Raw genomic sequence first — 12,345 nt, 5'->3', positions numbered from 1 at the left:
CGATTTAGATCTAATTCAGGCAGTTAAAACATCGTCTTTGGAATTTTTTGACACCAACATAGGTTCAGCTGCCATTGAGGTAGTGTGGGACGCCTTTAAGGCTACCCTGAGAGGCCGATTGCACAGTCTCATATGTTTTAAAAATCGTTCCGAAGGGAGTGCGTTAAAGGTGGGCGAAGAGAAGATCAGACTGCTAGAAGCCGAGCACTTGAGGCTATTAAAATCCTCAGATGGACAAGGGGTGTTGCAGGTAGAACTTGATCTTGAAAAAGCAAGACAAAGTTATAGAGGTATTTTAGAAGAGAAGTGTAAGAAGCAATGGGAATGGAGTAAGATGGAGAACTATGAGTATGGGGAGAGGGCTGGGGCTCTATTGGCGTGGAAAGCGAGATCTGATCGCTCGAAGAATGACATAGCCGAGCTGGTGATAAATAACCAAGGAGATAGATCCACAGATATAGGTGACATTCAAAACACTATACTTACCTTATTTGCGGATCTTTATAGGGAGAATTTATCCCCCTCTAAACAACAAATCCGCGGGTGGCTGAGCTCAAAATCCCTCCCTATGCTAAGATGCTAACACAGGCCAATAAAGATCTCCTTGACTCCCCAATTACGTTGCAGGAAAAAAGAACTCAAATGAAGATCTCTAAAAACGGTAAAGCCTCCGGCATTGACGCCCTCCCAAACGAAGTGTATAAATCCCTCTCTGAGGAAGTCATTCCTGTCTTGGGTTCCCTGTTCCATTCAATTTACAGCCCAACAGGCCTTGTTCCTAATTCATGGAGGGAGGCTATCATTGTCCTGATTCTTAAGCCAGGGAAGGACCCAGCTAGAGCGGATTCTTATCGCCCAATCTCCCTGCTTAACGCAGATTATAAAATCTTTATGGGCATTTTGGCAGGGAGATTGGGCAAATTAGCCCCGGGATTGGTTAATACAGACCAGAAAGGGTTCATTACTGGGAGACACATTCAGGAACAAACCCAGCTACTTATTGGAAACATCTATCTGGCGATTTCTAGACTCGAACCCTTGGCGGTGGTCGCGCTAGATGCCGCCAAGGCTTTCGACAGGGTGTGTTGGGCCTATCTTCGGGAGGTGCTGGAGGAGATGGGATTTGGTCCAATTTTTATTCACACTTTGAAAAAGTGCTATCAGGATGCCTCAGCTAAAATTCTCATCAATGGTGTACTTACTCCTAGTTTTAATATCCAAAGAGGGACTAGGCAAGGCTGCCCCATCTCCCCTTTATTGTTCGATCTCTACATTGAGCCTCTCGCTCAGGCTATAAGGCTAGATGAGTCCATAACCCCGTTCAAGACTCAGCAATATCGTTCCAAAATTGCACTATATGCGGACGATATAATTATCTACACAGACAACCCCGAGATAACTCTGCCAAAGGTCGGGGCTCTGTTGGAAGATTTTGGGGCAATCTCCGGATATTTGGCTAACTCCACGAAGACGGAGGTTATGTGCTGGAACATAGGTCAGTGGAGCGGGGCCACCAGTAATAAATTTAAATATCTTGGAATTGTCATTGTGAAAGATCTTGAAAAAATTCTATCAATGTAGAAAAAATAATAAAGGAAATTGATCAGTTGTTTGCAAGGTGGAGGAATCTCCCTTTGACCATCTTCGGGAGGGTGAATTTAGTTAAAATGACCATCCTCCCGAAATTAACTTACCTGTTTAATGCAGTCCCTCTAGATTTCCCCAAACACTCTATCTCAAAGGCGCAAAGTAAAATCGGGAGCTTCATCTGGGGTGAGAAGGGTGTTAGGCTTTCCTGGAAAAAACTGAGGCGTCGCCTGGCTAAAGGGGGATTGGCCCTCCCAGATATTCGGTGCTCTATGGTCGCCTTTCAATTTAAGGCCATTAGGATGCTTTTAGGGGAACCGACTGCATGTTCCTGGGGTAAGGTGTTGGGGGAGTTGGTCAATTCTGAAGGCCGGGGGAATAAAGTAGGGTTTTTCTACAAGTTTGGCTCACCAAAATTCTTCAAACGAGTAAGGTTGAAGGTGATTAAAAATGCTTTGGAGGTCTGGTATTTCATCCGCTCTAGATGTGGGATAGGCTACTACTCCGATCAGGCTCCGATCTGGGACTCCCCGGGGACCCCCCCCTGCCTCCAGGACAGCTTGGCTCTTCCAATTAAAAGAGCTGGGGTCGAGACTTGGTCTGAGTTGGGGGATGAAAATGGCATACATCCTTGGAAGGTATTAAAGGCAAGAATTGGTCTGGGGTTTTCAAGATTTAAGTTTATCCAACTAAAATCCTGGTTTGAAACAGAAAAGGAGAATTTAAGGGGTAATGGAGAGGTGGAAGCTGCTCTAAAAAATATTCAACATCTGAAGAAGGAAATCTCCATATGGTATAGGCTCCTGATCAACGCAGATGACGTGGGTATCCCTCATCAGGCGTCAGCATGGAACGATTCTCCTTTTGAAGTCGATATCGGGAATCTCCTAGAACCTTCCATGACCCTGCTCTATAAATACACCAAATCTGCTAGTCTGAAGAAAAACCATTTTTTTGTCACCAATCGAATCTATTATACTCCAGAGAAGATCTCGAAATTCGCCCCGAACCAAGTTGTCCCAGGTGTTCGCTACCTAAAGCCAATGACATACATATCTTTTTTGAATGTCCCAAACTTGGACCATATTGGGAAGGGGTGTGTAGATATTTATGTATGTCTTTTGGAATTGATATTGTGTTGAATGGCTCTCTGATTTCTTTGCTAATGATCAGGTGTCCACTGCCAGTATGGCCAGTATGGCTCAACCTGATAGAGGGCTGTTACTATGTCTGATTTTGTTGGCCCGAAGGGAGATCTGTCTAAGATGGAAGGACCCCCTCCCTCCGAAAATCGAGGACTGGTTAAAATCCGCACTTGCTATGGCCCGGTTAGAATCCTTGAGTACCAGCCCTAGCCTCTCCACATTCTGGGCACCCTTTATACGTTTGGGTCGGGAATTGAGACTCCGTTGATTCCATTCTGCTGATGTTAAGGGTCGATAAATATCATTGTCCTATGATTAACACCTAAATCCCGGACGATATAAGGGGATTGGTTGGAAAACCTAAACAAGTGCAGGCGGTCGGAGGGCGCCCCATCATTAAACTGACCAGTTATGCCCTGCAAATAGTTTATAGGTGAGATGAGGAAAAAAAAAAAAAAAAAAAAGTTACTCGGTGTCAAATAGGCAATAGTAATACCAATACGCAATAATAGGCCACAGTACTACACAGCCATAGCAAGAAGTTAGGGCGATGTACTCTTAATTCCCACCGCTCGGCTCTCAGTGTCTCCTAAATTGCTCTCTGGTGCTCATGACAGAAACGTCTCGAACAATACTGCTAATTGGAAGACTGCTTCATGGGAGGGCGGGGGAGACGCAGGGGGTGTCAATGCCGTCGAAAACAAAGGAACTTCCAAAATATTAATATTTGTAAATGTTTCCAAGTTTGACATGTTACAGATAAGTACAAATGAAGGGCTGTATATAGCTGGTGTGCGCTGCTCGCTGTTGTGCAGTCCGCGTGAGCTACGTCCATTTCAACGCCTTGTAGGGGGTAGTATTACCGTAGTAAGCGCTATATAAATACAATTACAGTCTTTTAAATGTCACATTTATTTAGCAGTTTAGCAGCACCGCTGGAGGAAAGTATTCCTGTGTGAAGGCATGTTTGCAGACTGAATTGTACAAAAAGCAATGACTGTTTGCCATGAACACTGAGGGAATTATAGACCCACTGCTGAGCCCGTCAGATCTCTCTCAATAGACCCACTGCCGAGCCGTCAGATCTCTCCTGCCCACCCTGAACGTTTCATTTGACCCTCAGTGCCCATGAAATCTCATGACACGTCCCTCACCAGACCCATCACACAGCCTGTCAGATATCCCTCACAAGACCCATCACACAGCCTGTCAGATCTACCTCTCAAGGCCCATCACACAGCCTGTCAGATATCCTTCACCAGACCCATCACACAGCCTGTCAGATCTCCCTCACCAGACCCATTACACACCGTGTCATCTCTCCCTCGTCAGATCCACCGCATAGCCTGTAAGATCCCGACTGCACCCCGTGCATCTTATTGGAGGCACCCTTACCTCTCCTGCACATCTCCCCGTGACCTCCCTTACAAATTCTTCGCACACCCTAGATCTCCCTTCAATTATGCCCATCAGTGACCTGACGCACATTCCTGTGAGAGCACACTCCCCAAATCCCAGGTATGTCACCGGATCACGTACGTGTCGTTAGATCTCATCTCACTCGATGCACTCTGTACACCACCATACGTTTCCCTGGGATAAGGGATGGTTAACATGGCCTTTTTTGTAATCTTTAATTTATCTAATTGCTATACACTAATCTTTTAACTGTAACAAGGGCGCAACCCCTTAAAAGAACAACTATGGTATGGGTGGGGTAAAGTTATATTTGGGGAAAATCATTAAACATTATAATACGTATGTGAAACATTAATGCATCATTACCCTACCTACCTTTCAGCCTGGAGACGTAGATTAAATAAACTGGGCGCTTGATTACAAAGTGCACGACTTCTAATACCAAAAAAAATATAGTCATGTCCAAACATCTGATTTGAAGAAAATTATGGTTCCAGTTTGTGATAATTAGGTCCACTCTGCAGGTCCGCATGCTCAGAGGCTAATGCATGTATCCCCTCCAGGGATCTGTGTCTAACTCCATGATCATGGGTTCGAGGTGTACTCAGCCATTCATCCTCCCGAGGTCGATATTACGAGGATAACTGAGTTGGGTAACAAACACCCGTCAGCTGTCCAGAGCGTCGTCTTCGGTCCGCTGCTGCTGGCAAGATGGCGAACGTCCCGACAACTCGCAGGGCAGGCATTCTGTAAGAAGTGCGGGGTACATCAGCCCCACAAAGTAACCCATACAAGAAGGGGGCGGATTCCCTCTGTGCCCAGGGACAGGGGCGATACGATCGTAAGGAGAGCGGGTATGGTGGTCAAACAAAGCCCATTTTCCAAGGCCAAGACTACGAAAAAGGCTATGTTAAGATTGGAACGCGCGGAGTCAAGCTGCAGATCCCAGAGGATGCTGGACATCAAAATATGTAAACATGTTACACATGGGCAGAGACAAGAAGAGAAAGGGCCGAGTTAACCAGTACTAAGCTCCATCTTCGTGATCCATGTGCGGGAGCGCCCAGGAACCCATATGTGATGAATGTGCGCTCTGTACATATGTTTTGCTCTTTTATGTTACACTCGGTCATATGTGTAAACCTGCGGGGGGCCGGGGCGGGCAGTAACAATAATAATATCATATTTAAATAGCAATTACTCTGACAGGCTTGCAGCTTCAAAGTGCTGCTATGTCTCGACAAACACACTCACCTGCTGAGTTGGTGTTGGTGGCACGTGGCAGACAGGGGGGGAGGGAGGGGCTAGCCTTAAACCAGGTTCCGCTCCGGCTCTGTCCTGTCCTTAGAATAAAATTAAATTATAGTGGCGACGGCGACGTGAGAGACCTCCTCACCTCCCGAGTCCTCGCGCCCCTCGTGATGCCAAGTCACGCGCACTTGGGGCCCAATGCGCATGCGGGATTCGGATTCCCATATTCCAAAACATTAAAACAACATCGCCGACTGCACCCCTCTAGTGACCACGTCACTGCCGAGGCGCGCAGACGTGGCGGAGGAGGAGACAGTGCGCGCTGCGCACAGAGGCACCTCCTCCTGCTCAATAGAAGTTAGGTTGCGTCGTCGTTGCGTTTCTGGTTTGTTCTGCAGTCTTCAACACACCACATCGACCGGACCGGCCCTTTGGTGTCACCCCCCGTGAGGGTGTCACCCGGTGCGGTCCGCACCCCCCGCACTCCCATAGTGACGCCACTGTCACAATGCAATGGCGCGCGTCTGCGGGGCCTCCATTGGCATCCTGGCTAGGAGCAGTCTGTAAGTGGGGTGCAGCTGAGGAGGACGCGATCCGCACGAGGAGGTATGGGGAGTGCGCCGACGGCGCATCTCCACTGAATAGGCCATGCTTCTTCAGAGCTTCTGACAATTGAATGAGAATGCCCTGACATCCCCACTGCCGCAGGTCTCACTCGGGGCACCCCGCTGCACACCCTCCCCGGGGTCTCATCAGGCCCTCACTCCTGAAGTCTCCAACACAACATGCATGAACACTTGATGCCGACAGCCCCCTATGGGGCCTTCTCCTGACACTCTTCGCCTAGGCCTGCAACCCCAACTGTACTGCTACAAATTACAAGAATCCACCCGCCCACCTCCACCCCCTGTCACCTATTTCTGGTTGGCACCCAAGTTTGTAGTTAGCTATCTCTCCCCATTTTTTCTTTCCGGGTACATTCATAGGAGGACAACCCCCCTTCCCAGGAAAGGACTAGCTCCTTTAAGGCATTACTCGGATCATTCACATTGTCAGTTTCTATATCCACTGCCTGTAACCATAATTCAGTACCCGTGATATGTCTCTAATATTATGCCTGTAACTATGGTTGATAACAATGTGTATTGATCCTGGAATGTGGAAAACCTAATAAAATGGCTTAAAAAAAAGACATTGCTGTGATGGGGTCAATTTTCCAGTATGCCAAGTGCATTGCTCCGATTAAGGGAATACAAGGCACTTGTGACTAGGGGAGCTGGAGCGACATTAGTGGGAAGGATGGATACTGGGTGGGGGGCAGAACTCGTGGGGGTGGTCTACACTCCTAGGTACGAAGGTAAACTGTTGCTGCCAAAGAGAAACCTGTACATAAAGGAAGGTACTATCTCTGTCCTGTACCACCCTCTTACATACGTGTATTTTGTGTGTCTAAAACTCACACTTATCATTTAGCTGTGGCTACAATTCCACACATTTCTCTGAGCATTTATAAAAACTCCCATCTGTCTCTGAGCCATAAGGAGAACTCACAATTGTTTTCGGGTCCCCTGTGAAACAAAACTGCTTCAGAGGCGAGGGTAGATGACACGCCATTTACCCCGCTCTGTTAGCATGATATACCCACTGCAGGTACTTGTGCAAAGTATCAGTGATTATGTGTCTCTTGTGTGAAACACGTGCTCATTACAGGTGTTGGTGCCAAGGCCAGGCCCGGTAGACCTGTGTACAGGATGTGCACTCTTCACAAGAGTGTAAGTTATCCCAGTAACTTGGGTTCGTGCTCGTCAGTGCCTGCTCTCGTGATGACCCAAAAGTTAAGATAGCTAAAGCAAACATCACATGTTGGATTATATTGTTTTTCCAACATGCCGCCTTCAAGTGCCAAATGAATATTTGTAGGCTGCCAGCTCTCTGAAAGCAGCAATGTTTACCGTATTTAGTCCAGACAACATAAACTTAATTAATCTGTGCAAAGAAAAACACGGGCGTTTTATGTTACAAATAGACAGCTTTCTGTTGAAGATTTCAGCATTAAAAACACGTAACTGGAGTAAAGATCATCATCAACTGCTAAATGGTAATGCTGATACTTCGAGGCACGATGTTTCCTAAAGGACGCGTTGCACGTTTCTAAGCTCCTTTAAAAAACAGTAGTTTAAGGGCTTTTATCATATGAAGGCGTTCAACCTTAAGTGACATTAATCTTCAGAGAATTCGTAATCGTGTGGAGGAGTTGCACACGTTGCTGAGGCAGTAGGTTTAATAAGGGTGAGTGCCAGTGGCGGCTGGTGACATTTGAAAGAGGTAGGGCGGAAAAGTTGGACAATATTACATTTGTAATGCTTGACTGTGATGCCATCCGCGCGGACCATTTAATCCCCATTCCTCTGCCCCCTGGCCTGCAGAAGCAAATGTTTCAAGAATTATGTTTGACGTATTTGTAATTCGTGCAAGAATAGAAACCGATCGACATGGACTGAAGTACGCACCCTCTCGAGAACGGGAATGTACACTACCTAGGTTTGTAATTTGAACAGCGTTTCCATGTTTCGAGAGTAATAATCCTCAACAAGAGCCCGGAAACTTTCAGCGTTACACTTAGCACTATACCAGCGCCCCCAATTAAGTTAGCAGCACTTTTAGAATACAAGTTATGAAGCGCTATTTAGATGCTAAATGCAGTACAGTTTTGGCGCTGCATAGAACAACTAAAGTGGTCACCGCCAGTGCGTGGACGCCCAGGGACAGGCCGAGGAGCACACAGTGCAGCTGCAGCGCTTTCATGGCGAATTCCGTTCCTCTGTGGTGAGGAAAGGGGTGCTCCTTTCGGACATGAAACGACGCAGGTTTAATATTTAACCTCTCTTAAAATACTACCGAGGGGCTTCTTTGGAAGATCAGCAGCACTGGAATGTGTAAAGAGCCCGAACCCAAACACCGCCCCCAGGAGCCTGGCCAGTATGTGGCTGTAAAGCAACGGATACTCGAATTCCACCGATGCCTAAATACGATTCAAATGTGTCTGCTGCTCAACTTGATATGTTGCATAGCAACAAAACGCCTAGGCAAATAAATACAAATTAATATATATTTTAACCAGTGTCTCTGAGGGTCTGCACATTAAAGCGTTTCTCATGTCTTAAAGAGGAATTCAGGGATCTGTGGTGGTAACACGGAATATTTGGTATCGTCTACTTTCCCATCATTTAGAAACGAAATGACAAAACATGTTTATAACGACAGAAAGGTGAGAAGGGTTACTGAAGCGTGACACATTTGGACGGGATTATGACCAAGAAACAAAGCAATCCATCGGTATTTTATCACGAACAACCTTGCGACGTGTGTACTGTTTAACAGACGCAAACCCTCTGTCCCCAAAACAACGTGGGCAAGGAATGGAAATACTTCTATAATAATGAATGCAGAGATAGACCCAGCAAGGAACAAGTCGACACAAATGTATGCAGTCGCGGCTCACGGGCGGGGGAATTAAATATTTTAAAATAAAACTTACCTCACAGCCGGTCCACGCCACCTCGCTCTCAGACCTCTGATCCCCTGGGCGCCTTCACTAACGGTACTGGAGGAGGGGCCTGCCAACCCCCCTCAGCAAATCCGGGCGCTGCCAGCAGCGCCAGGATTGGCTGAGGGCACAGCTTACGCTACGCCCGCCGCCTGCCCATTAGGAGACCGAGGGGCTCCTAATGGGTATTCGCAAGGCAGTAAAAACACAAGTACGCATGACTGGGCACGGAGTAAAAATTAATCTCCATACCCACTCATGCGCACTTGTGCTGCCTTTCCCTGGCTTGTGACAATGCATGTCAGTCAACATGACGCCGGACCGCCCATGGTCCGACGTCATGCTGACTGACATGCATTGTCAGTTATTTCTCCCCACCCTCGGCGTCTCTGAACTTAAGTAAACTAAGTTCAGAGACACCGAGGGAGCTGCGGGCGGGTGCGAGGGGCGGGGGGGCTACGCCCCAACGCCCCAATGGACGATCCGCGCCTGGTGAGTGCACCGGTAAACTCCACTCCGCCAGCAGTTGACTGGAGTTACAAAACTCCGCGAACTCTGTTGTGCGAGCAGAGTTAGCCACCCACCCCTAATTACGACCAGCCACTCATAGTGCAAGCTCCCGCAGGGGAGAAATGACTAACTGGCTCTTAGCGTTTCCGAAAGGGTTCTTTAAAGAAGGAGCATTAAAATCTTGCCCATGTGACAACTTCTCGGAACAGAACACCCTCCATTTAATATTTTTCTGGGCTTATTACAATTCATTATGCAGGAAATGTATTATTCCTCTACTCAGAGGCTGTAATTTTGAACAAGTTAGGCCAGCGCTGACATATCTGCAAATGCTAGCGTCACCTGTGGTGTGTTTTGGGGTAGCGAGTTTTCTAACAGGAGCAATCAGGCATAGCAACAGGTTACCATTGACCCACATTGTGGACTCTGTTTTAAATCATGCTATTTAGTTATTTATTTTAATGATCTCCTCATATGACATTAAGAACAAGATAGGCTAAATTTTATCTTATCTATTTATTAATTCCCAGGACTGATTATTTTGGGTTGGAGTGCTGTATTTTTATTCCCCCCGCCATGGATTGTTGGGGTGTTTATTTCGTCGCATGAAGTTTTTGTGCAATCTAGTGAAATGTATTTCAATTCATTGTTGATAATGACTCTGAATAGAGTAAGATTGCATGAAGTTTAATAAGTGTTTTAATGTCCTTTGTTAAAATTTGTTGATGTCTGGCACGCCGTTATAAGTAGGGGGAAATCGAATGACTCTACATTCAGGGACCTAATGCATGTTGTTTCGAATGGTTTTGTTTTGTGTTTTGTACTTTGTTTGTTTTAATTAACCGAATAAAGTTGACTTTTTTTTTACTTTGACTAACTGGAAAAAAAAACCTCAGCCAATAAGATCAAATTATTATTCAAGTTGTGTTCCCAAGAGACTCCCACAAGAGGCCCTCGAACGCAACCATCCAGGTATCTAGAAATGTTGGTCTTTAATTTCTCAAAAACTATGAATGGATTACAACAAATCCACAAAAAAGAATGCTTTCCGGGTAAAGATATAGCTTTCTGCCAAATTTCATGTGCTACCATTCAGTCATTTTTAAATGTAGCAGTGTCTAAACATCTGTATGGAAATTACATGGGGACAATGCGTTTTGGGACACTCCTTTTTCTTGATAGATCATCCCGAAATTTTCCAAGGCCAGAGATGAGGTGGATAAACCTTTTCTTAATATTGCTTTGACAAGTTTTGTGAAGATATGTCGCACAGGCCCAAAGTTAGCAGCAAACCTTGACAGAGACAGTGTGTGTGTGGGTGTGTGTGTGGGTGTGTACATACAAGAAAACTACAGCCAGCCATGGCAAAAATCCAGATACAATTAGCCAATAAGAAATGTAATATTCAAGAAAGAAGTAACGCAAAACAGATGAGCTCACCAAGGAACACACATATATTCCCACTACAACAATTCGGCTTCTACCTACCTCAGGTAATACAAGATTGTTTGCTCAGAGGCTACATAGCTGACACAGCTGAATTTTCAAAAAGCATCACAATTGAAGATTCCAAATGTGAAATCAATGCTGTCTTGAGATATTCAGTAATCAGGTGGTGTTGGTAGCGATGTTAAGTCCACCTGGATGCAATGATTTTAAATGGTACATCTAGAAGTTTTATCGGGAGTCCAGTAATTCTATCTTTAAAACATGTTGCACAAGGAATATCTTCAACTCTGACAGCAATTGGTCCACAAGGGCAAGATGATTGGCTCCAGACTGGTCAAGTTTCTTATTAATTATTGCTCATTTGTGATTCCTGAATCATGTAAGGAGGACATTCAATGTTTGGCCTTTATATTGTTCTTTACAACTTTGGCACTGGCACTGAATCACATAAATAATGCATGTTGACATGGGCGAAGCAAAGATGTCTGGGGATGTGGAAGCTGATGCAGCTGCTTAGGAAGGCAGGTCCTTTGTAGTGGAGTGGTTTGTATGTGCTTGTGAGTGGTTTGAAAAGGGTGTATTTGTGAATAGGAAGCCAATGGAGGTCTTTGAGGTGCAAGGTTATGGGGGTGTTTGTTAGGAGGCTGAGTGTGAGTCTGGCCGCTGTCTTCTGGATTATCTAGAGTCTCCTGGTAGGTTGAGCAGAGATGTGTGTTGAAGTAGTTCAGTTTGCTGTTGATAAGAGCTTGGGTGATTATTGTAAATTACTTTCATTTGGGTGTCATTCCAACCTATTTTTGTTGGCCATAGGACTCTGCGCACTATACTCCTGCTAATTAGTCGTAATGTGCTTGCGCTCTCCCTTTAAACATGGTAAGATTTACATATTTCTAGTTGACACGTTTAATTTACTTAGAAATCCATAGTATATGGGGCCAGTTTCCAAAGTAACCTGACTGCTAAATGGCTCTCCTGTGGTGAGATGTGGATTGCTCCCAGACAGTAAACGTAAGGTTTGGATGTGGAGGTGTTATCTCCTTGCGCACGATAGCTTAGGTGACTGAGCCAAGACCCTTTCTGGTCTTCAAAGGAGAACTATCCTGTTACTGCCAGTAGTAGCTCACACCTAGGCCTGCTTCCCTTTGTCTCCCTAATCAGCTGGGCTCCACAACCAGTGGGAGAGTGGAGCTGCCCCAGAACTGGTTTGGAGTGACCACAAGGGACGGTTAGTCCATTTCCATAGCCACACCTCTGGGTGGATGCAGGGAGCTCTGACCAGGGAAAGAAGGGTTCTGTCATGTTGGTTTTAGGGAAGGGGGTACTGGGGAAAGTTTACAGCAAAACACACAGTAAGTGCTGCAAAAGTGGTTAGAGTCACCCCAGGGAAGTTTCACTCCATTGATTAGGGAATGGCCAGGAGTATCTTCCACCCACAGG

The 12,345-nt window shown here is 45.9% G+C and overlaps 1 protein-coding gene and 1 pseudogene across 9 annotated transcripts in view; one reads left to right on the top strand and one right to left on the bottom strand.

Moving 5' to 3' along the window:
* The window catches only part of SYCP3 (synaptonemal complex protein 3), a 920,669-nt gene that overhangs the window by 183,876 nt on the left and 724,448 nt on the right, over positions 1-12,345 (bottom strand). The window lies entirely within an intron of this gene.
* On the top strand, positions 4,863-5,182 carry LOC146855476 (large ribosomal subunit protein eL42-like; annotated as a pseudogene).

The sequence above is a fragment of the Triturus cristatus genome, chromosome 4_1 (genome assembly GCF_964204655.1).
Source record: "Triturus cristatus chromosome 4_1, aTriCri1.1, whole genome shotgun sequence".
NCBI lineage: Eukaryota > Metazoa > Chordata > Amphibia > Caudata > Salamandridae > Triturus > Triturus cristatus.
The sequence above is the reverse complement of the archived record's forward strand: the minus strand, read 5'-3'. Positions and strand labels throughout refer to the sequence as shown.